The following is a 27,488-nucleotide window of genomic DNA, read 5'->3' as shown; positions in this document are numbered from 1 at the left end:
CCACTCATATACACTTTAGATATGATCAAAAGAGCTTCAAATAAAATCCAAAAATTGTTTGCAAAAAGAGACTTCAAAAAATTTGAGGCTTCTGATTCGAATACGATCAGAAAACCGTCCCAAAGGGGTTAAGCTAAGATTCGAATACGATCATATAGCCCCCAGTGGCTTTGGTGTTGCCGATCAAGAGGGTACCGACAGCTATGTTCTCTTTGGTTCGAATACAACCTATGTTTGAATAGGAAGCCCCCAAATGACCTTGAGAGTTGTTTAACGACGCTGATTCGAATACGATCCACGTCGGTTCCCAAAAGGGGTTGAGCTATGATTCGAATACGATCAAGAAGCCCCCTAGTGAGCTCGGCAGTGTGCCGATCAAGAGGGTACCGACAGCTATGTTCTCTTTGGTTCGAATACGACCTATGTTTGAACAGGAAGCCCCCTAGTAATCATGAGAATATTTAACGACTCTGATTCGAATACGATCAGGGTCACACCCAAAGGGTTAAGCTAAGTTCGAATACGATCAGCTCCCAATGGTCATTAAAGCAGGGTACCTATATTTGAGTTGTGCTTTGTAACAGACTCTCTTTGGTCCCTTTAATTTTTCCTGAGAACTCGAACTTTTGCGAGAGATAAATTCTTTTTGAACCGGAAAAAACCGAATATTGAGAGTTTCAAAGCTTTATGATAAGCAAATTTACCTTGAACCGGATTTGAGAGCTTCAAAACTTTGTGGCAGATAAATTTCCCTTGAACCGGATTTTAAACCGGATATTTTAAGAGCTTCAGTGCTTTGTGGGAGATGTCAAGTCTCTTGAGCCGGATCTAAACCGGAATCCATCTTTTTAAGCCGGAAATTTTCTGACGGCCTTTAAACTTTTTACCAATATGGCGGTAGCCTCCGGGACCGGGTTATTTTTCCCTCCAATGACCCGGAGTTCTTGAATGCATTGAAACCGACCAATGCTGCCGAGTCATATCATTGTAGCCCCCGAGTCTCAAGACGACTCGAGGAGTTGGCTTTGAGATTCTCCATATTGACCATAGCATAAGGTGTATATCATTGGTATTGATAGCGCAATGTGAATCCACAGAAGGTTGAAGTGACTGCGGCGGGTTATAAATGATCCTGTATGAGCCGTGCCAGCAACTCGGCCAATGGTTCCTTCCAACTGGCGATTTGAAGTTAACAAAACTATAGTGGCGGCGACTTGTGCGCCTGCTCATTGAGCCATCCAGTGCAAACGGCGGTTGATGATAAATTGCCTCCAATTTGAAAGAAAACCGGGCTACCCAAGCTGTGACTTGCTCATACCCAATAAACAGCTCATTCAGACAGGTGCGGCTCGGTATGCTGATGTAGACTAGGCCACGAGAGATGGACGACAAGGACGACCGCAACATCAGAGGCGGCGCAGACAGATGAACCGGCCGCAGCGTTGTAAACCGGTGCGGACATGCAAGTTGTCCTTCTTGTTGTAAACCGGCGTGGTCGCGAAAGACGGCTACGGCGTTGTAAGCCGGCGCGGTCACGAGAGACAGCCACGGCGTTGTAAGCCGGTGCGGGAGTCCGTTGAGTAACGACGACCACCTGTGCCAAAAGATATCGGCGTGCCTCCATCCCCATAGTATAATATCACCTTTTGTCATAAATAATTGCCCTGCATAAACAATATTGCAGACCAAGGCAAAGATAAACTTGTTCTTTGACAAAAAACAATGTACGTTAATAAACTTTAAACAGATAAATATCACCTGATTGTCGGACGGCGGATGATCCATTCCACAATCAACTTCCAATACTTGCAATAGGCATTTAGCTACTCTCTCCCGATTGCATTGATCCCTTGAGGATCCTGCGAGATGCTTGCTTCTCACCAGGGTTATATAGTCTCTGAAATAATTGGAACTTTTTATTCAATGAGGTCAGCTCTGGACCGATGTGACCCCATGCAGGACGGCTGCTGCAATGACTATAATGATGCTCCTTTAGTACATCGCTTTTTGTGTCTCTATGCGGCCTGTGCTGGTCTGGGCCTAGCGATAAATCACCTAAAAGCTTTTGCTAGTGGATTCCCGTGGAAAAACAAGTACTGCCTCAGGTAGAAATTTCCATGACCACGCGCACTGCGTTCTGTCTCCGAGTTGATCTAATACGACTGCTTGTTTGTATGAGGAAAGAACGCCAAGAATCGAATTCCTGTCCGACTCGGCCACTCTTGGCTGGTGGATTGTCGATGGCTGCGTCCGTCATCCAAGTCATCCATCGGTCTCGACGAAAACGATCCGCTGGTCATATACGGTGGCGCAGAGACGCGCAGCCCTAACTCTCCTTGAACTTAAACCTTGCACTATCTGCTCCAAAGTCTGTGCCTCGAGCGTAGCTGCGGTTTAGAGCAGTGGCAGTCGTGCTCGACGGAGGCGAGCCAAAGACGGCTGATTACAGTAGTAGTTGAACCAGACTCCAGCGGCAATGGTTTCAGAGACGGGTATGGTATGCTTAGCGCGACTTTGGCAGAGGGGCGCTGGAGGCGGTGACTTGGAACCGATCCGGGGCGGCTCGGCCTGGCGCAGACGACGGAGGAGCAGTGACGTGGAGACGACCCGGCGACGGCTTGTGACGGAGGCGGATGGAAACCGAGGCGGCAGAATCCATCACCCCGTCCTTGTCCCTTTTACTTGGCGTGACCTTGCACGGCGTGTGGCTCTCAGAATCCGTGTATGCACTAGTAGCTTTTCCAAAATAATGAATGCTAACACCCCTTTTGATTGGTTTGACCTTTCGTTGGTTGTCCTTCTCACGTAGATCAGCGGCCATAGCAGATGTATTTTTCTTCTCGGGAACTCGGTCCTGCTTGTATTGATAGTAGCAACTAGCAAGATATCGTCTCCGCAGATCGTGTGGTGTGGAGCGGCAGTACTAGCGGCCGATCTCATTAGCCTGTGGCCCATAAAAAAATTCTGTCTCTATCTCGGACCCGACGGATTATCCGCCGCCGCAGAACACGTCGTCAATCTTGACTGATGAATTTATTGTTGATGTGAATTTTCCACGCCAGCTCTCGTTGAACCGGAAAATTGAGAACTTCTTGACCCCTGTGAAAGATCCCTCCAAGAACTCAACACCACCGTGCGCGAGCCCCATGGTGGGCGCCAACTGTCGTGGAGTAGTTACGGCAGATGCCCTTGTGAAAGGACTTAGTCGCGAGGCCAGCGCATCTATGTGGTAGCTTGAGAGGGGTTGGGCGGAATCGAGAGACGCAACACAAGACAAGGATTTAGACAGCTTCGGGCCCCAGGAAACATCATCCGGTAACAACCCTACATGTTGTTTGAGGCTAGGTCTCATTATGATCACGGGAGAGTCGCTGGGAACCGACTCTCGGTGTCTAGCCCTAGAGATTGTTTCTTGCCTGTCTTGGGGTGCCCTGCCCCTCCTTATATAAGTTGAAGGGGCGGGTTACATGTGGAGTCCTATTAGGATTAGGACTAGTCTATTACAAGTGGAATCCTAGTCTGCCCCCTTAAGGGAAAACTCCTTATGCCTTTCCTCGTAAACCGGCCCACCATAACATGAGCCAGCCTTCATGGCCTTGGGCCTAGTCTTCTACCTGACCCGCCGTTAGGGCCCTCCTTGAGTCGTCCACCTCGTGAGTCGCCACCATGACGGGTTACCAATGAAAACGCCAAGCCCGGCCGGGTCATACCGCGGGGTATATCCCCGACACACTGTTGGGGAACGTAGTAATTTCAAAAAATTTCCTACGCACACGCAAGATCATGGTGATGCATAGCAACGAGAGGGGAGAGTGTTGTCCACGTACCCTCGTAGACCGACAGCGGAAGCGTTATCACAACGCGGTTGATGTAGTCGTACGTCTTCACGATCCGACCGATCAAGTACTGAACGTACGGCACCTCCAAGTTCTACACACGTTCGGCTCGATGACGTCCCTCGAACTCCGATCCAGCCGAGTGTTGAGGGAGAGTTTCGTCAGCACGACGGTGTGGTGACGATGATGATGTTCCACCGACGCAGGGCTTCGCCTAAGCTCCGCAACGGTATTATCGAGGTGTAATATGGTGGAGGGGGGCACCGCACACGGCTAAAATATCGTATATCAAGTGTGTCCATGGGGTGCCCCCTGCCCCCGTATATAAAGGAGCAAGGGAGGAGGAGGCCGGCCCTAGGAGGGGGCGCACCAAGTGTGGAGTCCTACTAGGACTCCCTAGTCCTAGTAGGATTCCACCTCCAATATGGAATAGGAAAAGAGGAAAGGAAAAGGAGAAGGAAGGAAGGGGGCGCCCCCCTTCCCTAGTCCAATTCGGACCAGACCAAGGGGAGGGGTGCGGCCACCCTTGAGGCCCTTTTCCTTCTTTCCCGTATGGCCCAATAAGGCCCAATACGTATTCCCGTAACTCTCCGGTACTCCGAAAAATACCCGAATCACTCGGAACCTTTCCGAAGTCCGAATATAGTCGTCCAATATATCGATCTTTACGTCTCGACCATTTCGAGACTCCTCGTCATGTCCCCGATCTCATCCGGGACTCCGAACTCCTTCGGTATATCAACATACATAAACTCATAATAAAACTGTCATCGTAACTTTAAGCGTGCGGACCCTTTGGGTTCGAGAACTATGTAGACATGACCAAGACACCTCTCCGGTCAATAACCAATGGCGGGACCTGGATGCCCATATTGGCTCCCACATATTCTACGAAGATCTTTATCGGTCAGACCGCATAACAACATACGTTGTTCCCTTTGTCATCGGTATGTTACTTGCCCGAGATTCGATCGTCGGTATCTCGATACCTAGTTCAATCTCGTTACCGGCAAGTCTCTTTACTCGTTCCGTAATACATCATCCCGCAACTAACTCATTAGTCCCAATGCTTGCAAGGCTTATAGTGATGTGCATTACCGAGTGGGCCCAGAGATACCTCTCCGACAATCGGAGTGACAAATCCTAATCTCGAAATACGCCAACCCAACAAGTACCTTTGGAGACACCTGTAGAGCACCTTTATAATCACCCAGTTACGTTGTGACGTTTGGTAGCACACGAAGTGTTCCTCCGGTAAACAGGAGTTGCATAATCTCATAGTCATAGGAACATGTATAAGTCATGAAGAAAGCAATAGCAACATACTAAACGATCGGGTGCTAAGCTAACGTAATGGGTCAAGTCAATCACGTCATTCTCCTAATGAGGTGATCCCGTTAATCAAATGACAACTCATGTCTATGGCTAGGAAACATAACCATCTTTGATTAACGAGCTAGTCAAGTAGAGGCATACTAGTGACACTCTGTTTGTCTATGTATTCACACATGTATTATGTTTCCGGTTAATACAATTCTAGCATGAATAATAAATATTTATCATGATATAAGGAAATATATAATACTTTATTATTGCCTCTAGGGCATATTTCCTTCAGTCTCCCACTTGCACTAGAGTCAATAATCTAGTTCACATCGCCATGTGATTTAACATAAAAAATTCACATCACCATGTGATTAACACCCATAGTTCACATCTCTATGTGACCAACACTCAAAGGGTTTACTAGAGTCAATAATCTAGTTCACATCGCTATGTGATTAACACCCAAAGAGTACTAAGGTGTGATCATGTTTTGCTTGTGAGATAATTTTAGTCAACGGGTCTGTCACATTCAGATCCGTAAGTATTTTGCAAATTTCTATGTTTACAATGCTCTGCACGGAGCTACTCTTAGCTAATTTCTCCCACTTTCAATATGTATCTAGACCGAGACTTAGAGTCATCTAGATTAGTGTCAAAACTTGCATCGATGTAACCCTTTACAACGAACCTTTTGTCACTTCCATAATCGAGAAACATATCCTTATTCCACTAAGGATAATTTTGACCGCTGTCCAGTGATCTACTCCTAGATCACTATTGTACTCCCTTGCCAAAATCAGTGTAGGGTATACAATAGATCTGGTACACAGCATGGCATACTTTGTAGAACCTATGGCCAAGGCATACGGAATGACTTTCATTCTCTTTCTATCTTCTGCCATGGTCGGGCTTTGAGTCTTACTCAATTTCACACCTTGTAACACAGGCAAGAACTCTTTCTTTGACTGTTCTATTTTGAACTACTTCAAAATCTTGTTAAGGTATGTACTCATTGAAAAACTTATCAAGCGTCTTCATCTATCTCTATAGATCTTGATGCTCAATATGTAAGCAGCTTCACGGAGGTCTTTCTTTGAAAAACTCCTTTCAAACACTCCTTTATGCTTTGCAGAATAATTCTACATTATTTCTGATCAACAATATGTCATTCAGATATACTTATCAGAAATGTTGTAGTGCTCCCACTCACTTTCTTGTAAATACAGGCTTCACCGCAAGTCTGTATAAAACTATATCCTTTGATCAACTTATCAAAGCGTATATTCCAACTCCGAGATACTTGCACCAGTCCATAGATGGATCGCTGGAGCTTGCATATTTTGTTACACCTTTAGGATTGACAAAACCTTCTGGTTGCATCATATACAACTCTTCTTTAATAAATCCATTAAGGAATGCAGTTTTGTTTATCCATTTGCCATATTTCATAAAATGCGGCAATTGCTAACATGATTCAGACAGATTTAAGCATAGATATGAGTGAGAAACTCTCATCGTAGTCAACACCTTGAACTTGTCGAAAACCTTTTGCGACAATTCTAGCTTTGTAGATAGTAACACTACTATCAGCGTCTGTCTTCCTCTTGAAGATCCATTTAATCTCAATGGCTCGCCGACCATTGGGCAAGTCAATCAAAGTCCATACTTTGTTCTCATACATGGATCTCATCTCAGATTTCATGGCCTCAAGCCATTTTGCGGAATCTGGGCTCACCATCGCTTCTTCATAGTTTGTAGGTTCGTCATGGTCTAGTAACATAACCTCCAGAATAGGATTACCGTACCACTCTGGTGCAGATCTTACTCTGGTTTACCTACGAGGTTTGGTAGTAACTTGATCTGAAGTTACATGATCATCATCATTAACTTCCTCACTAATTGGTGTAGAAGTCACAGGAACAGATTTCTGTGATCCAATAAGGGAGCAGGTACAGTTACCTCATCAAGTTCTACTTTCCTCCCACTCACATCTTTCGAGAGAAACTCCTTCTCTAGAAAGGATCCATTCTTAGCAACGAATGTCTTGCCTTTGGATCTGTGATAGAAGGTGTACCCAACTGTCTCCTTTGGGTATCCTATGAAGACACATTTCTCCGATTTGGGTTTGAGCTTATCAGGATGAAACCTTTTCACATAAGCATCGCAACCCCAAACTTTAAGAAACGACAACTTTGGTTTCTTGCCAAACCACAGTTCATAAGGCGTCGTCTCAACGGATTTCGATGGTGTCCCTTTTTTTATGTGAATGCAGCTGTCTCTAATGCATAACCCCAAAACTATAGTGGTAAATCGGTAAGAAACATCATAGATTGCACTATATCCAATAAAGTACGGTTATGACGTTCGGACACACCATTACACCGTGGTGTTCCAGGTGGCGTGAATTTGTGAAACTATTCCACATTGTTTTAATTGAAGGCCAAACTCGTAACTCAAATATTTTACCTCTGCGATCATATCGTAGAAACTTTTATTTGCTTGTTACGATGATTCTCCACTTCACTCTGAAATTCTTTGAACTTTTCAAATGTTTCAGACTTGTGTTTCATCAAGTAGATATACCCATATCTGCTCAAATCATCTGTGAAGGTTAGAAAATAATGATACCTGCTACGAGCCTCAATATTCATCGGACCACATACATCTGTATGTATGATTTCCAACAAATCTGTTGCTCTCTCCATAGTTCTGGAGAACGGCGTTTCAGTCATCTTGCCCATGAGGCACGGTTCGCAAGCATCAAGTGATTCCAAAATCCCATCAGTATGGAGTTTCTTCATGCGCTTTACACCAATATGACCTAAACGGCAGTGCCACAAATAAGTTGCACTATCATTATTAACTTTGCATCTATTGGCTTCAATATTACGAATATGTGTATCACTACGATCGAGATCCAACAAACCATTTTCATTGGTGTGTATGACCATAGAAGGTTTTTTATTCATGTAAACAGAACAACAATTGTTCTCTAACTTAAATGAATAACCGTATTGCAATAAACATGATCAAATCATATTCATGCTCAACGCAAGCACCAAATAAAACTTATTTAGTTTCAACACTAATCCCGAAAGTACAGGGAGTGTGCGATGATGATCATATCAATCTTGGAACTACTTCCAACACACATCGTCACCTCGCCTTTTACTAGTCTCTGTTTATACTGCAACTCCCGTTTCGAGTTACTACTCTTTAGCAACTGAACCAGTATCAATTACCGAGGGGTTGCTATAAACACTAGTAAAGTACACATCAATAATTTGTATATCAAATATACCTTTGTTCACTTTTACTAGTCTCTGTTTATTCTGCAACTCCCGTTTCGAGTTACTACTCTTAGCAACTGAACCAGTATCAATTACCGAGGGGTTGTTATAAACACTAGTAAAGTACACATCAATAATCTGTATATCAAATATACCTTTGTTCACTTTGCCATCCTTCTTATCCACCAAATAGTTGGGGTAGTTCCGCTTCCAGTGACCAGTCCCTTTGCAGTAGAAGCAGTTAGTCTCAGGCTTAGGTACAGACTTGGGCTTCTTCACTTGAGTAGCAACTTGCTTGCCGTTCTTTTTGAAGTTCCCCTTCTTCCCTTTGCCCTTTTCTTGAAACTAGTGGTCTCGTCAACCATCAACACTTGATGTTTTTCTTGATTTCTACCTTCGTCGATTTCAGCATCACGAAGAGCTTGGGAATTACTTTCGTCATCCCTTGCATACTATAGTTAATCACGAAGTTCTACTAACTTGGTGATGGTGACTAGAGAATTTTGTCAATCACTATTTTATCTGGAAGATAAACTCCCACTTGATTCAAGCGATTGTAGTACCCAGACAATCTGAGCACATGCTCACTAGTTGAGCGATTCTCCTCCATCTTTTAGCTATAGAACTTGTTGGAGACTTCATATCTCTCAACTCGGGTATTTGCTTGAAATATTAATTTCAACTCCTGGGACATCTCATATGGTCCATGACGTTCAAAACGTCTTTGAAGTCCCGATTCTAAGCCGTTAAGCATGGTGCACTAAACTATCAAGTAGTCATCATATTGAGCTAGCCAAACGTTCATAACGTCTGCATCTGCTCCTGCAATAGGTCTGTCACCTAGTGGTGCATCAAGGACATAATTTTTCTGTGCAGCAATGAGGATAATCCTCAAATCACGGGTCCAATCCGCATCTTTGCTACTAACATCTTTCAACATAATTTTCTCTAGGAACATATCAAAAATAAAACAGGGAAGCAACAACGCGAGCTATTGATCTACAACATAATTTGCAAAATACTATCAGGACTAAGTTCATGATAAATTTAAGTTCAATTAATCATATTACTTAAGAACTCCCACTTAGATAGACATCCCTCTAATCCTCTAAGTGATCACGTGATCCATATCAACTAAACCATGTCCGATCATCACGTGAGATGGAGTAGTTTCAATGGTGAACATCACTATGTTGATCATATCTACTATATGATTCACGCTCGACCTTTCGGTCTCCGTGTTCCGAGGCCATATCTGCATATGCTAGGCTCGTCAAGTTTAACATGAGTATTCCGCGCGTGCAACTGTTTTGCACCCGTTGTATTTGAACGTAGAGCCTATCACACCCGATCATCACGTGGTGTCTCAGCACGAAGAACTTTTGCAACGGTGCATACTCAGGGAGAACACTTTTATCTTGAAATTTTAGTGAGAGATCATCTTATAATGCTACCGTCAATCAAAGCAAGATAAGATGCATAAAGGATTAACATCACATGCAATCAATATAAGTGATATGATATGGCCATCATCATCTTGTGCTTGTGATTTCCATCTCCGAAGCACCGTGCTCGTGATCTCCATCTCCGAAGCACCGTCATGATCACCATCGTCACCGGCGCGACACCTTGATCTCCATCGTAGTATCGTTGTCGTCTCGCCAACTTATTGCTTTTACGACTATCGCTACCGCTTAGTGATAAAGTAAAACTATTACATGGCGATTGCATCTCATACAATAAAGTGACAACCATATGGCTCCTGCCAGTTGCCGATAACTTGGTTACAAAACATGATCATCTCATACAACAAATTATATCACATCATGTCTTGACCATATCACATCACAACATGCCCTGCAAAAACAAGTTAGACGTCCTCTACTTTGTTGTTGCAAGTTTTACGTGGCTGCTACGGGCTTAGCAAGAACCGTTCTTACCTACGCATCAAAACCACAAAGATAGTTTGTCAAGTTGGTGCTGTTTTAACCTTCGCAAGGACCGGGCGTAGCCACACTCGGTTCAACTAAAGTGAGAGAGACAGACACCCACCAGTCACCTTTAAGCAACGAGTGCTCCGAACGGTGAAACCAGTCTCGCGTAAGCGTATGCGTAATGTCGGTCCGGGCCACTTCATCTCACAATACCGCTGAACCAAAGTATGACATGCTGGTAAGCAGTATGACTTATATCGCCCACAACTCACTTGTGTTCTACTCGTGCATAGCATCAACACATAAAACCAGGCTCGGATGCCACTGTTGGGGAACGTAGTATTTCAAAAATTTCCTACGCACACGCAAGATCATGGTGATGCATAGCAACGAGAGGGGAGAGTGTTGTCCACGTACCCTCGTAGACCGACAGCGGAAGCGTTATCACAACGCGATTGATGTAGTCGTACGTCTTCACGATCCGACCGATCAAGTACCGAACGTACGGCACCTCCAAGTTCTACACACGTTCAGCTCGATGACGTCCCTCGAACTCCGATCCAGCCGAGTGTTGAGGGAGAGTTTCGTCAGCACGACGGCGTGGTGACGATGATGATGTTCCACCGACGCAGGGCTTCGCCTAAGCTCCGCAACGGTCTTATCGAGGTGTAATATGGTGGAGGGGGGCACCGCACACGGCTAAAATATCGTATATCAAGTGTGCCCATGGGGTGCCCCCTGCCCCCGTATATAAAGGAGCAAGGGAGGAGGAGGCCGGCCCTAGGAGGGGGCGCACCAAGTGTGGAGTCCTACTAGGACTCCCTAGTCCTAGTAGGATTCCACCTCCCATATGGAATAGGAAAAGAGGAAGGGAAAAAGAGAAGGAAGGAAGGGGGCGCCCCCCTTCCCTAGTCCAATTCGGACCAGACCAAGGGGAGGGGTGCGGCCACGCTTGAGGCCCTTTTCCTTCTTTCCCGTATGGCCCAATAAGGCCCAATACGTATTCCCGTAACTCTCCGGTACTCCGGAAAATACCCGAATCACTCGGAACCTTTCCGAAGTCCGAATATAGTCGTCCAATATATCGATCTTTACGTCTCGACCATTTCGAGACTCCTCGTCATGTCCCCGATCTCATCCGGGACTCCGAACTCCTTCGGTACATCAACATACATAAACTCATAATAAAACTGTCATCGTAACTTTAAGCGTGCGGACCCTTTGGGTTCGAGAACTATGTAGACATGACCGAGACACCTCTCCGGTCAATAACCAATAGCGGGACCTGGATGCCCATATTGGCTCCCACATATTCTATGAAGATCTTTATCGGTCAGACCGCATAACAACATACGTTGTTCCCTTTGTCATCGGTATGTTATTTGCTCGAGATTCGATCGTCGGTATCTCGATACCTAGTTCAATCTCGTTACCGGAAAGTCTCTTTACTCGTTCCGTAATACATCATCCCGCAACTAACTCATTAGTCACAATGCTTGCAAGGCTTATAGTGATGTGCATTACCGAGTGGGCCCAGAGATACCTCTCCGACAATCGGAGTGACAAATCCTAATCTCGAAATACGCCAACCCAACAAGTACCTTTGGAGACACCTGTAGAGCACCTTTATAATCACCCAGTTACGTTGTGACGTTTGGTAGCACACAAAGTGTTCCTCCGGTAAACGGGAGTTGCATAATCTCATAGTCATAGGAACATGTATAAGTCATGAAGAAAGCAATAGCAACATACTAAACGATCGGGTGCTAAGCTAACGTAATGGGTCAAGTCAATCACGTCATTCTCCTAATGAGGTGATCCCGTTAATCAAATGACAACTCATGTCTATGGCTAGGAAACATAACCATCTTTGATTAACGAGCTAGTCAAGTAGAGGCATACTAGTGACACTCTGTTTGTCTATGTATTCACACATGTATTATGTTTCCGGTTAATACAATTCTAGCATGAATAATAAACATTTATCATGATATAAGGAAATATATAATACTTTATTATTGCCTCTAGGGCATATTTCCTTCACACACACCAAGTCCGATTAAAATTGAAGAGGAACTTTTTAGATGTCTAGATGGAACAAGCACAATGCCATGGTCATATATGTCATCGGCACTAAATAAAGGGTGGTAGTCTCACAGGGGTGATGTTTGTTAGAATGTGTGCATATGTTTAGCAAACCCTGGAATTAGGATAGTAGTTGCTGCATGGTGGCATAAGAGTTGCTCAAAAATGAAGACATAGTGCACGAAGTCGTGGTTTGAGTTGGTGCTTGTAGTTTTACTCATGCAAAGCTGATGCAGTAATGGATTTTCTATGTCATCATTTTTATGGATTTTTGTATCATGCTAACAATGTTTTTCTGTGCAATCGAACGACTTTTTCTGCTGCTAGTAGTATATTGTTTCGTTCGCCAATTATCTCATCTAGTTTTTCATAGGAGTAAAGCATGGTGTGCTCAATCAAAAGAAATGCTCAACAAGATAAAGGGCCTCAAGGGCAGGGTACGGCGGGACAAACCAGGAAGGATAGTTATTAAACTATTTTTTCAGCGAAGTGGCATAAATGTTGGCCACAAGTTGCTCAAAACGCCGTTGGTTGTTGGTATTTGTTCCACTTTGGATAGGAGTTTCGTTCACTCCGGAGTTGCATAAACGTTGGCTAGGAGTTGCTCAACACACAATTGATAGTTGCTTTTCCCCCTCTCGCTGGGAGTTGTGGGTAACCTTTTCTCGTACACATGTGTGTTTTGTCACAAATGGCGCAGGGTAGTTTACCTGTAGTTGCTCAAGGGGACGTTGTAGTTTCTCAAGGGGAACACTAAGAGTTGCATGAGACTAATAAGAAAGTTGCAAAAAACAAGAAGACCACCCATGTTTTCCTTTTTGAAACAAGACTACCCCATTGATGATAGACGAGGGGCTTTTTTATGGTGTTCACATGCGTCATTTTGTTCCTTTTTTAGTTTTTCATGCATGTTTTTATACCATGTCAACACAAACGCATCATAGTTTTTACCCGCAGTAAAAAGGATGTACATGAGCTTAACAGGATCACGATGGTGGGGCATAGCGAGCAGGGGAGGGGAGTGGGTGACATCACGCAAATGCCACACTGTATTCCAATGAAATCTGGGCCTTCTTTTTTCTATGTGCTTTCTTTAGGCTGCTAAGTTGTTTTGGAAGCACACATGAATTGCACATAAACTAGCTCATATTTGCTCTCTTTTGCACAACACATCTATCCTAAAGTTATGTGTGATGCACGCGGTGGTTACGCAAAAGCTAGCTCATACTTGCCATTTTTTTCGAGAGCTGCCCAATATGCATGAAATACACACCGGAGTTGCGCAAAAATTAGACCATAATTGCTTATTTTTACTCCTTTTTTTTGCTTAGCACATATTCTAAAGTCGTCTACGATGCACACGGTGGTTGAACAATAGCAAGCGCATACTTGCTAGAGGTTTTTTAGATCAGCCCCTGGGACTCCTTTTTCCCATAGAGTTGCATAACATGCACAATGATGGGAGTTTCATGAAATATACATAGGAGTTGCACAAAAACTAGAACATACTTGCTGCGTTTACTCTTTTTTTTCTATGCATAGCACATCTATTTCTGAAGTTGCCTGTGATGCACACTATGCTTGCACAAAACTAAGGCATACTTGCTAGATTTTTTTTCATATCAGTCCGTGGGGCTCTTATTTTCCAATATAGAGTAGCTTCTTTTTTTCTTTTAAATCAGCCAGTGGACACTTTTTCCCATATAGTTTCATAACATGCACAATGATTGGAGTTGCATGAGATATACATAGCAGTTGTTTCTCAAAAGTCAAAGATGGTACATGCAATTTGTTTTTGCTAATCATCTAATCTGTTTTTGTATTTTTAGGCGTGGGGGGAGGGTCATATTGTGTGTGCAACCAGCTAGATCATGGGCCTCAGCAAGGGCAGGGTGCAATGGGAGCAATAAGAAAGCAAGGAGAGGTATCATTTTTGATCCATAATTCTTAAAAAATACCCCATTGTCCATGAGATTTTCAGACATCTCCTCTCTCTCTCTATCTATCTATCTATCTATCATCTCCCTCTCTCTCTCCCCATTGGACTTGGAAGAGACACATGTCAGTCTAGACATTTGGTGACAAATTGATGATTTGCGTTGGAGTTGACCTTATGGTAGACAACTTAGAGATGAAACTTGTCAACTTGGTAGTCATGGTAACCAACTTAGAAGGAATCCTATGGTAGACAACTTAGAGATGAAACTGGTCAACTTGGTAGTCATGGTAACCAACTTAGAAGGAATGCACGTCAATAGGTGGTAGTCATACAAGGAAAAATAGGAGTTGCTTTTCTATAGCACTAAAGTTGCCTTCATAGCACCCAGAATTGCTCTAAAAAAGTTTGGCGAATTTCATCCTACGTCAGAATAGACCAACTACTACGTGTTGAAAGTGTTGATAGGGTGTCCTAAATGCCCACATCATTTCCCTTTGTACTTTTGCACAGGGGATACATGTTATTTTTTTACTACAAGGAACTCATATGGGGCAGCAGACCTTTTCTACACCTGATAGTAGTCGCTTCAAATTTTAATGTGGGTTGCTTGAAATCACAAGCAAAGTTGTCTCGTGTGGTTTTACTCTTTTGAAAACAGCATGATCCACCGCCCATACATGCATTTTATTAGGGACGTCAAGGGGCCCGTAGAACACCTCCTCGTTATTCAGTTTGGGGCATTTCGGGCGCATAGACCTGTCTAGAAAACTAAATTGACCATCGTTGTATGACTAAAGGTTTCCACACAGCTCAGTCCAGACATTTGGAGACAAGGTGATTATCCGCATTGGAGTTGGCCTTATTGTAGACAACTTAGAGATGATACTTGTCAATCCGATAGTCATGGTAACCAACTTAGAAGGAATCCACGCTGATAGGTAGTCATACTAGGAAAAAGAGGAGTTGCGTTTCTATAGCACTAAAGTTGCTTCATAGCGCCCAGAATTGCTCACCCTCGCCGTCACGACGGTCTGATCCATCAACCAGAGCACAGACCAGATTGATCTCTGACTTCCTCATTAGAGCAAGACCTACACATCTAGCATGCTGCTGTTATAGGTGTGTGCGCGCCTAGGCCGCTACCCTTGCCACTGGTGTATGCATACATGTGTTTGAGCTGCTTGTGCTTTTGTGTGCATACATGCAGCACATGTGTAGGTGATTAGCTTAGACAACACATGTTTTTTATGGGATTAAGTTCATCTGTGAACTCCTAAAAAGATGAACATGTGCATGTTCTTTATCCCCTTTTCAGATGTTATAGTTGCCCACAATCATCCATATAGTTGCCTAGGACCATGTATCTAGTTGCCCGATCCTCATGAACAGAAATATTACCAAGACCATAATTCGGCTGATATGTAAAGGTTTTAGATACCTTTCAATTAAGATTGTGTCATAGAGATGAAGGAAATATGCCCTAGAGGCAATAATAAAGTTATTATTTATTTCCTTCTATCACGATAAATGTTTATTATTCATGCTAGAATTGTATTAACCGGAAACATAATACATGTGTGAATACATAGACAAACAGAGTGTCACTAGTATGCCTCTACTTGACTAGCTCGTTGATCAAAGATGGTTATGTTTCCTAGCCATTGACATGATTTGTCATTTTATTAACGGGATCACATCATTAGGAGAATGATGTGATTGATTTGACCCATTCCATTAGCTTAGCACTCGATCGTTTAGTATGTTGCTATTGCTTTCTTCATGACTTATACATGTTCCTATGACTATGAGATTATGCAACTCCCGTTTACCGGAGGAACACTTTGTGTGCTACCAAATGTCACAACATAACTGGGTGATTATAAAGGTGCTCTACAGGTGTCTCCGAAGGTACTTGTTGGGTTGGCGTATTTCGAGATAAGGATTTGTCACTCCGATTGTCGGAAAGGTATCTCTGGGCCCTCTCGGTAATGCACATCACTTAAGCCTTGCAAGCATTGCAACTAATGAGTTTGTTGCGAGATGATGTATTACGGAACGAGTAAAGAGACTTGCCGGTAACGAGATTGAACTAGGTATTGAGATACCGACGATCGAATCTCGGGCAAGTAACATACCGATGACAAAGGGAACAACGTATGTTGTTATGCGGTCTGACCGATAAAGATCTTCCTAAAATATGTGGGAGCCAATATGAGCATCCAGGTTCCGCTATTGGTTATTGACCGGAGACGTGTCTCGGTCATGTCTACATAGTTCTCGAACCCGTAGGGTCCGCACGCTTAACGTTTCGATGACAGTTATATTATGAGTTTATATGTTTTGATGTACCGAAGGTTGTTCGGAGTCCCGGATGTGATCACGGACATGACGAGGAGTCTCGAAATGGCCGAGACATAAAGATTGATATATTGGAAGCCTATGTTTGGATATCGGAAGTGTTCCGGATGAAATCGGGATTTTACCGGAGTACCGGGAGGTTACCGGAACCCCCCGGCAACATAATGGGCCTTAGTGGGCCTAGGTGGAAGAGAGAAGAGGCAGCTAGGGCTGGGCCGCGCGCCCCTCCCCCCTAGTCCGAATAGGACAAGGAGAAGGGGGCGGCGCCCCCCTTCCTTCTTCTCCCTTTTCTCTTTCCCCCCTCCCAAGTCCTAATCCAACTAGGAAAAGGGGGGGGAGTCCTACTCCCGGTGGGAGTAGGACTCCTCCTGGCGCGCCCCAAGGCTGGCCGCACCTCCCCCCATTTGCTCCTTTATATACGAGGGCAGGGGGCACCCCATAGACACAACAATTGGTCTATTGATCTCTTAGCCGTGTGCGGTGTCCCCCTCCACCATATTACACCTCGATAATATCGTAGCGGTGCTTAGGCGAAGCCCTACGTCGGTAGAACATCATCATCGTCACCACGCCGTCGTGCTGACGAAACTCTCCCTCAACACTCGGCTGGATCGGAGTTCGAGGGACATCATCGAGCTGAACGTGTGCTGAACTCGGAGGTGTCGTGCGTTCGGTACTTGATCAGTCGGATCGTGAAAACGTACGACTACATCAACCGCGTTGTGTTAACGCTTCCGCGGTCTACGAGGGTACGTGGACAACACTCTCCCCTCTTGTTGCTATGCATCACCATGATCTTGCGTGTGCGTAGGATTTTTTTTGAAATTACTACGTTCCCCAACAGTGGCATCCGAGCCTGGTTTTATGCGTAGATGTCATATGCACGAGTAGAACACAAGTGAGTTGTGGGCGATATAAGTCATACTGCTTACCAGCATGTCATACTTTGGTTCGGCGGTATTGTTGGATGAAGCGGCCCGGACCGACATTATGCGTACGCTTACGCGAGACTGGTTCTTCCGACGTGCTTTGCACAGAGGTGGCTGGCGGGTGTCAGTTTCTCCAACTTTAGTTGAACCGAGTGTGGCTACGCCGGTCCTTGCGAAGGTTAAAACAGCACCAACTTGACAAACTATCGTTGTGGTTTTGATGCGTAGGTAAGAACGGTTCTTGCTAAGCCCGTAGCAGCCACGCAAAACTTGCAACAACAAAGTAGAGGACGTCTAACTTGTTTTTGCAGGGCATGTTCTGATGTGATATGGTCAAGACATGATGCTAAATTTTATTGTATGAGATGATCATGTTTTGTAACCGAGTTATCGGCAACTGGCAGGAGCCATATGGTTGTCGTTTTATTATATGCAATGCAATCGCCATGTAATTGTTTTACTTTATCACTATGCGGTAGCGATAGTCGTAGAAGCAATAGTTGGCGAGACGACAACAATGCTACGATGGAGATCAAGGTGTCGCGCCGGTGACGATGGGGATCATGACGGTGCTTCAGAGATGGAGGTCACAAGCACAAGATGATGATGGCCATATCATATCACTTATATTGATTGCATGTGATGTTTATCTTTTTATGCATCTTATCTTGCTTTGATTGACGGTAGCATTATAAGATGATCCCTCACTAAATTATCAAAGTATAAGTGTTCTCCCTGAGTATGCACCGTTGCGAAACTTCTTCGTGCTGAGACACCACGTGATGATCGGGTGTGATAGGCTCTACGTTCAAATACAATGGGTGCAAAACAGTTGCACACGTGGAATACTCAGGTTAAGCTTGACGAGCCTAGCATATAACAGATATGGCCTCGGAACACGGAGTCCAAAAGGTCGAGCGTGAATCATATAGTAGATATGATCAACATAGTGATGTTCACCGTTGAAACTACTCCATCTCACGTGATGATCGGACATGGTTTAGTTGATATGGATCACTTGATCACTTAGAGGATTAGAGGGATGTCTATCTAAGTGGGAGTTAAGTAATATGATTAATTGAACTTAAATTTATCATGAACTTAGTCCTGATAGTATTTTGCAAATTATGTTGTAGATCAATAGCTCGCGTTGTTGCTTCCCTGTGTTTATTTTTGATATGTTCCTAGAGAAAAATTATGTTGAAAGATGTTAGTAGCAAAGATGTGGATTGGATCCGTGATCTGAGGATTATCCTCATTGCTGCACAGAAGAATTATGTCCTTGATGCACCGCTAGGTGACAGACCTATTGCAGGAGCAGATGCAGACGTTATGAACGTTTGGCTAGCTCAATATGATGACTACTTGATAGTTTAGTGCACCATGCTTAACGGCTTAGAATCGGGACTTCAAAGACGTTTTGAACGTCATGGACCATATGAGATGTTCCAGGAGTTCAAGTTAATATTTCAAGCAAATACCCGAGTTGAGAGATATGAAGTCTCTAACAAGTTCTATAGCTAAAAGATGGAGGAGAATAGCTCAAGCAGTGAGCATGTGATCAGATTGTCTGGGTACTACAAATCAAGTGGGAGTTAATCTTCCAGATAAAATAGTGATTGACAGAATTCTCTAGTCACCATCACCAAGTAATAGAACTTCGTGATGAACTATAGTATGCAAGGGATGACGAAAGTAATTCCCGAGCTCTTCGTGATGCTGAAATCGACGGAGGTAGAAATCAAGAAAAACATCAAGTGTTGATGGTTGACAAGACCACTAGTTTCAAGAAAAGGGCAAGGGGATAGAAGGGGAACTTCAAGAAGAACGACAAGCAAGTTGCTGCTCAAGTGAAGAAGCCCAAGTCTGGACCTAAGCCTAAGACTAAGTGCTTATGTTGCAAAGGAACTGGAACTGGAAACGGAACTGCCCCAAGTATTTGGTGGATAAGAAGGATGGCAAAGTGAACAAAGGTATATTTGATATACAGATTATTGATGTGTATTTTACTAGTATTCGTAGCAACCCCTCGGTATTTGATACTGGTTCAGTTGCTAAAGAGTAGTAACTCGAAACGGGAGTTGCATAATGAATAGAAACTAGTTAAGGATGAAGTGATGATGTGTATTGGAAGTGGTTCCAAGATTGATATGATCATCATCGCACACTCCCTATACTTTCGGGATTAGTGTTGAACCTAAGTAAGTGTTATTTGGTGTTTGTGTTGAGCATGAATATGATTTGATCATGTTTATTGCAATACGGTTATTCATTTAAGTTAGAGAATAATTGTTGTTCTATTTACATGAATAAAACCTTCTAAAGTCATACACCCAATGAAAATGGTTTGTTGGATCTCGATCGTAGTGATACACATATTCATAATATTGAAGCCAAAAGATGCAAAGTTAATAATGATAGTGCAACTTATTTGTGGCACTGCCATTTAGGTCATATTGGTGTAAAGCGCATGAAGAAACTCCATGCTGATGGGATTTTGGAATCACTTAATTATGAATCACTTGATGCTTGCGAACCGTGCCTCTTGGGCAAGATGACTAAAACGCCGTTCTCCGGAACAATGGAGCAAGCAACAGATTTGTTGGAAATCATACATACTGATGTATGTGGTCCAATGAATATTGAGGCTCGTAGTGGGTATCATTATTTTCTGACCTTCACAGATGATTTGAGCAAATATGGGTATAACTACTTAATGAAAGAGAAGTCTGAAACATTTGAAAAGTTCATATAATTTCAGAGTGAAGTGGAAAATCATCGTAACAAGAAAATAAAGTTTCTACGATCTGATCGTGGAGAAGAGTATTTGAGTTACGAGTTTGGTCTTCAGTTAAAACAATGTGAAATAGTTTCACTGCTCACGCCACCTGGAACACCACAATGTAATGGTGTGTCCGAACGTCATAACCGTACTTTATTGGATATAGTGCAATCTATGATGTTTCTTACCGATTTACCAATATAGTTTTGGGGTTATGCATTAGAGACAGCTGCATTCACGTAAAAGAAAAGGGGCACCATCTAAATCCGTTGAGACAACACCTTATGAACTGTGGTTTGGCAAGAAACCAAAGTTGTCATTTCTTAAAGTTTGGGGCTGCGATGCTTATGTGAAAAACTTAAACCTGATAAGCTCGAACCCAAATCGGAGAAATGTGTCTTCATAGGATACCCAAAGGAGATTGTTGGGTACACCTTCTATCATAGATCCGAAGGCAAAAACTTTTGTTGCTAAATTCAGAATTTTTCTGGAGAAGGAGTTTCTCTCGAAAGAAGTGAGTGGGAGGAAAGTAGAACTTGATGAGGTAACTGTACCTGCTCCCTTATTGGAAAGTTGTTCATCACAGAAACCGGTTTCTGCGACACCTACACCAATTAGTGAGGAAGTTAATGATGATGATCATGAAACTTCAGATCAAGTTATTACTGAACCTCGTAGGTCAACCAGAGTAAGATCCGCACCAGAGTGGTACGGTAATCCTGTTCTGGAGGTTATGTTACTAGACCATGACGAACCTACGAACTATGAAGAAGCGATGGTGAGCCCAGATTCCGCAAAATGGCTTGAGGCCATGAAATCCGAGATGGGATCCATGTATGAGAACAAAGTATGGACTTTGGTTGACTTGCCTGATGATCGGCAAGCCATTGAAAATAAATGGATCTTCAAGAAGAAGACTGATGCTGACGGTAATGTTACTGTCTATAAAGCTCGACTTGTTGCGAAAGGTTTTCGACAAGTTCAAGGGATTGACTACGATGAGACCTTCTCACCCGTAGCGATGCTTAAGTCTGTCCGAATCATGTTAGCAATTGCCGCATTTTATGATTATGAAATTTGGCAAATGGATGTCAAAACTGCATTCCTGAATGGATTTCTGGAAGAAGAATTGTATATGATGCAACCGGAAGGTTTTGTCGATCCAAAGGGAGCTAACAAAGTGTGCAAGCTCCAGCGATCCATTTATGGACTGGTGCAAGCCTCTCGGAGTTGGAATAAACGCTTTGATAGTGTGATCAAAGCATTTGGTTTTATACAGACTTTTGGAGAAGCCTGTATTTACAAGAAAGTGAGTTGGAGCTCTGTAGCATTTCTGATATTATATGTAGATGACATATTGCTGATTGGAAATGATATAGAATTTATGGATAGCATAAAGGGATACTTGAATAAGAGTTTTTCAATGAAAGACCTCGGTGAAGCTGCTTACATATTGAGCATCAAGATCTATAGAGATAGATCAAGACGCTTGATAAGTTTTTTCAATGAGTACATACCTTAACAAGATTTTGAAGTGGTTCAAAATGGAACAGTCAAAGAAAGAGTTTCTTGTCTGTGTTACCAGGTGTGAAATTGAGTAAGACTCAAAGCCCGACTACGGCAGAAGATAGAAAAAGAATGAAAGTCATTCCCTATGCCTCGGCCATAGGTTCTATAAAGTATGCCATGCTGTGTACCAGATCTATTGTATACCCTACACTGATTTTAGCAAGGGAGTACAATAGTGATCTAGGAGTAGATCACTGGACAGCGGTCAAAATTATCCTTACCAGAATAAGGATACGTTTCTCGATTATGGAAGTGACAAAAGGTTCGTCGTAAAGGGTTACGTCGATGCAAGTTTTGACACAGATCTGGATGACTCTAAGTCTCGATCTAGATACATATTGAAAGTGGGAGCAATTAGCTAGAGTAGCTCCATGCAGAGCATTGTAGACATAGAAATTTGCAAAATACTTACGGATCTGAATGTAACAGACCCGTTGACTAAAATTATCTCACAAGCAAAACATGATCACACCTTAGTACTCTTTGGGTGTTAATCACATAGCGATGTGAACTAGATTATTGACTCTAGTAAACCCTTTGGGTGTTGGTCACATGACGATGTGAACTATGGGTGTTAATCACATGGTGATGTGAACTATTGATGTTAAATCACATGGCGATGTGAACTAGATTATTGACTCTAGTGCAAGTGGGAGACTGAAGGAAATATGCCCTAGAGGCAATAATAAAGTTATTATTTATTTCCTTATATCATGATAAATGTGTATTATTCATTGTAGAATTGTATTAACCGGAAACATAATACATGTGTGAATACATAGACAAACAGAGTGTCACTAGTATGCCTCTACTTGACTAGCTCGTTAATCAAAGATGGTTATGTTTCCTAGCCATAGACATGAGTTGTCATTTGATTAACGGGATCACATCATTAGGAGAATGATGTGATTGATTTGACCCATTCGTTAGCTTAGCACTCGATCGTTTAGTATGTTGCTATTGCTTTCTTCATGACTTATACATGTTCCTATGACTATGAGATTATGCAACTCCCGTTTACCGGAGGAACACTTTGTGTGCTACCAAACGTCACAACGTAACTGGGTGATTATAAAGGTGCTCTCACTAGTAGGAAAAGGGGCTTTTACCCCGGTTCACAAGGGCCTTTAGTCCCGGTTCTGGAACTGGGACTAAAGGGTCGTTACTAATGCCCTAGCCCTTTAGTCCCGGTTCTTACACGAACCGGGACTAAAGGCCGTCCACGTGGCCGGTGCGGGGAGCCCAAGTAGGAGGGCCTTTGGTCCCGGTTGGTGCCACCAACCGGGACCAATAGGCATCCACACGTCAGCACCTGGCAGGAGCTGAGGTTTTTGTTTTTTTGAAAGGGGGTGGTTTAGGGGTTTTGGGGGGTTAATTTAGGTGTTTCATATATTGTGTTAGCTAGCTAATTAATAGAGAGAAGTGTCCTCTCTTATCTCCGTGCTTTGTCGATGCTACGTACTATATACGTATGGAGAGGAGTAGACACGCTAGCTAGTAATCAAATGAAGGAAACAGAAGATCGTCATGAACATATATATATATGCATACAGAGAGAAGTGATATCGACCACCTCTCCTTCTCCGAGATATTGGTCGAACAACAAGTTCTCGTATATCTATCCGACACTACCGGCTACATATATACAATAATTATCTCTTACAATACAATCTCCTAATTATATTGTAGGAACACAGGGTCCACATAGTATTCTCCGTTTTCAGCGATCACGTGGTCAAGGAAGAATGCTGCCAATTCCTCTTGAATTCCTCGCATACGATCTGGTGCTAGGAGTTGATCCCGCTTCCGAAAAATCTAATTTGAAGAAGGGGGTCAATACATATATATATATATATATGAATAAATGAAACTCAACACAAATGATGGTAATAAAATAAAATTGTGAATATTATTGCTTACGCACTTCATATTGTTCTTCAGTGTAGCCCCGCTCACAGGTATGGTAGCGGATGGACTCGCAAATGTAGTATCCATAGTAATTATTCCCGGGTTGCTGCCACAACCACTTTACAAGAAATAGAGGTCAATCAAACTGATAAGCAAGCATGCTAAATGGTATTGATGAAACTAGCGCTTGAATCACTAGGAGATGCGCGGAACATGCTACTATAGTACTTACTTTCGGGTGTCTAAATTGCAGCTGGTTCGGCAGTCCCGGGGCTTTTGAGGTGAATTTTCTCCAAACCCTGCCAGATAAAGAAAACAATTACTTGATATCAGGAAATGAACAAAGTTGCTGATATGGTGGATAATGATCGATTTAACTTACTTCTGGAGCATTTGAGTCATGTTCGCATAGTCCTGGGGATCTTTTCGTCTCGAGTCTAAGACGGTTACTACTCCCGGCTCAAGCTTAATCTCTAGGAGAATATAGTGGAAGCTGCGCATGCATGCATAAGTCATCAATTACATTACCATAACCTGGACTAATAAGGGAAACCGAATATGTAGAAGACAGTAACACTCACTTGAAGTTGTAAGGAAAGAGTATTATATCTTTGTTTTGATTTATTACCAACGATTGTAGCAAGTTGGCCTCGGTATCTTTGGCATGAAATTTAACCTGATAATCATCTATGAGATTTGTGTTAATGAACCCAATATCACCGATTTGTCTTTTCTTCAATTCGGCGATCTTCAATCTGCATAATATAGTGAGGATAAGTATAAATACATGCAATGAAAGAGCTGACCTATATAGAGAGACTTAATGACAGAAGTAGTACTACTTACAGACAGTAGCAAGTGATCGTTGTTTTATCGAGGGACTTTAGATTGGAAAACTGGAAGAAATCCTCAAATGGAACATTCAGCAGTTCAATTCCAACGAGGTCATGCTCCGGTTTAACTCTCAGCGTTAAAGTACTCATCCCATGAGACTCTCTGCAGGTTTTCATGTACCAATCATGTAGTCTTCGCATCATCGTGCTTAAAGATTTGACATCTTTGACGAGAGGCTTCCCGTAATGGTATTTGTGTTCGTCCACCTCCATGATTTCATAATGTATATCGTCGGGCAGGTAATCTCCAAGATCGATATAACCGGGCACCATACCCGGATCATTAGCGACGATGTCTTTTGACACCTTGAGCGGGGGGCACAATTGGTTCTCTTGTTCGCCGAGCTGGGCAATTTTTTTCCCAGCTCGTCGTTCTTTCATCCTTTTATCACTGACAGTACTCCCCGACCACTCCGCTTCGGCATATGCCTTTGCAAGAACGCGCTCATAGTTGCCTTTTGGCGGAGACTTTGGTGGTTTTGTCAGGGCAGCCACAGTGCACTTTGCTTTCACCGGATCTACCTTCTCCTCCGGAGGTGGATGTTTCTTTGCTTTGTCCCCTTCCAAGAAGTTCTTCACTTCGGCTCGCACGATCTTCGCGTTCTCCTCCTCGGTCCTCTCATATGGTAACTTCTCTGGAGTCTTCAAAGAAGGACCGAATCTGTATTGCCTCCCGCCTCTGGCAGCTGTACTGCTAGACGCCGGCAGAGCAGACGGAGCGGCTGCGGCTGTCTTCTTTCCTTGCTTACGAGGCGGAGGATAAGGACTACGACGCGCCGGAGCAGCCGCAGCGGCGGCGGGTCTCTTCCGCCCTTGCTGACGAGGCGGAGAAGGAGGAGGCTGGCTGCTCTGGCGCGCCGGCGCTGGCGGAGAAGGAGGCGGAGTGCCGCCACGCGCCGGAGAAGGAGGCTGAGTGCCCTGATCACTCGCCGGAGGAGGAGGCAGAGTGCCGCCACGCGCCGGATAAGGAGGCTGAGTGCCCTGATCACTCGCCGGAGGAGGAGGCGGAGGAGGAGGCGGAGTGCCCTTACTCGCCGGAGCCGTCCAGTTCGGAAGCTTGATGAGCTCCTTCCGCCATAGGCATGGAGTCTTTAGAGCTAAACCCAGCCGAGTCTCCCCTTCACCGGTAGGGTGGTCAAGCTGGAGGTCCTCAAATCCCTCCGTTATTTCATCCACCATCACCCTAGCATATCCTTCTGGAATCTGCTGGCAGTGGTAGGTTGCGCCGGGTTCAGTAGGTAAAACAGAGCCAACAGCCGCCTTGACTTTCAAGTTCTGCCATTCCGCCATAAGGTGGCAATGTTGAGACTCCGTGATAGCATCCACGGGGTAGCTAGGAGTAGCCGCATGCTCCAGCTGAGGTAACTCGGTGGAAGCCACGCTGCTTCTACGCTGAGATGGCGGTGTAGCTTCGGGGGCAGTTTCGGCATCTCTATTGCCGTCTCGTTCCTCTAGCACTTGAACCCTTTCGTGCAGACGCTGAATTTGGATCTGCTCCACTTTTTTCCTCCTCTCCTGGGTTTTGTAACCGCCCGCGTCCGGAAAACCAGCCTTCCACGGAACGGAGCCTGGCGTGCCTCGTATCCGTCCAGGGTGCTCAGGATTCCCGAGGGCCATTGTGAGCTCGTCGTTCTCTCTGTCTGGAACGAACGTCCCTTGCTGCGCTGCATCGATGTAGTGCTGAATCTTCTTGACGGGTATTGCAAGTTGCTCGTCCGTCCAACGACACCTCCCTGATACAGGGTCCAAGGTTCCGCCAGCCCCGAAGAACCAAGTTCGGCAACGGTCTGGCCAGTTCATTGTCTGTGGTCCGATCCCTTTATCAAGCAGATCCCTCTCAGACTTGGCCCACTTAAGCCGGGCTTTGAGGTAGCCACCTGACCCCGTGCGATGGTGAAGCTTCTTCTTCGCAGCATTCATCTTGTTTGTCGCTGACATCTTCTTACTCTTTTCCGATGTCTTGTGGGCCACAAATGCGGGCCAGTGATCTCTGATCTTCTCATACCGGCCGATGAATTCAGGTGTCTCTTCTTTGTCGACAAATGTTTTCAGCTCATTCTTCCACCTCCTGAATAGGTCTGCCATCTTCTTAAGAGCATGGGACTTGATTAATTGCTCTATAACTGGCTTCTCCGGATCCTCCTCTGGCGGTAGGGTGAAATTTCCCTTCAGCTCAGTCCAAAGATCATCTTTCTGCATATCATTGACATAAGACACCTCAGGGTCTTCCTTCTTAGGCTTATACCATTGGTGGATGCTGACCGGGATCTTGTCCCTAACTAGAACCCCGCATTGAGCAGCAAAAGCATCCTTTGTCCGGAGGGGTTCAATCGGTTGGCCGTCGCGCGCGATTGCTGTGATCTCAAACCTTTCATCCGAGCGCAACTTTCTCTTCGGGCCTCGTCTCTTTATCGCAGTTGTGCTCGATCCGGAGGGCTAGAAAAAGAAGAAAGACGAGTGTTAATTAATATGTGTACATACCAAAACAATGAATGCATCAATTAGCTAGTCAGCACAGGCTTAACTAATATATTTACCTGGCCGGACTCTGTTCGGTCACCGGAGCCGTCACCACGGGCTCCTTCTTGCACCAGCATTGGGTCACCGGAGCCATCATAATCATGTCTTTCCTCCTCCAC

General features: G+C 44.1%; 1 long non-coding RNA gene across 1 annotated transcript; it reads right to left on the bottom strand.

Annotated features, from left to right (window-relative positions):
- Nucleotides 1–24,059: 24,059 nt before the first annotated feature.
- On the bottom strand, nucleotides 24,060–24,829 carry LOC141026428 (uncharacterized). Its single transcript, XR_012188535.1, has 3 exons — nucleotides 24,538–24,829; nucleotides 24,339–24,449; nucleotides 24,060–24,255 (listed from the first exon to the last, which is right to left on the bottom strand). It is a non-coding gene; the product is annotated as an uncharacterized lncRNA (long non-coding RNA).
- Between the last annotated feature and the right edge of the window lie 2,659 nt (nucleotides 24,830–27,488).

This window comes from Aegilops tauschii, chromosome 7 (genome assembly GCF_002575655.3).
Source record: "Aegilops tauschii subsp. strangulata cultivar AL8/78 chromosome 7, Aet v6.0, whole genome shotgun sequence".
In the NCBI taxonomy this organism is placed as follows: domain Eukaryota; kingdom Viridiplantae; phylum Streptophyta; class Magnoliopsida; order Poales; family Poaceae; genus Aegilops; species Aegilops tauschii.
Note: the sequence above shows the minus strand (reverse complement) of the source record. Positions and strands in the feature narration are given on the sequence as shown.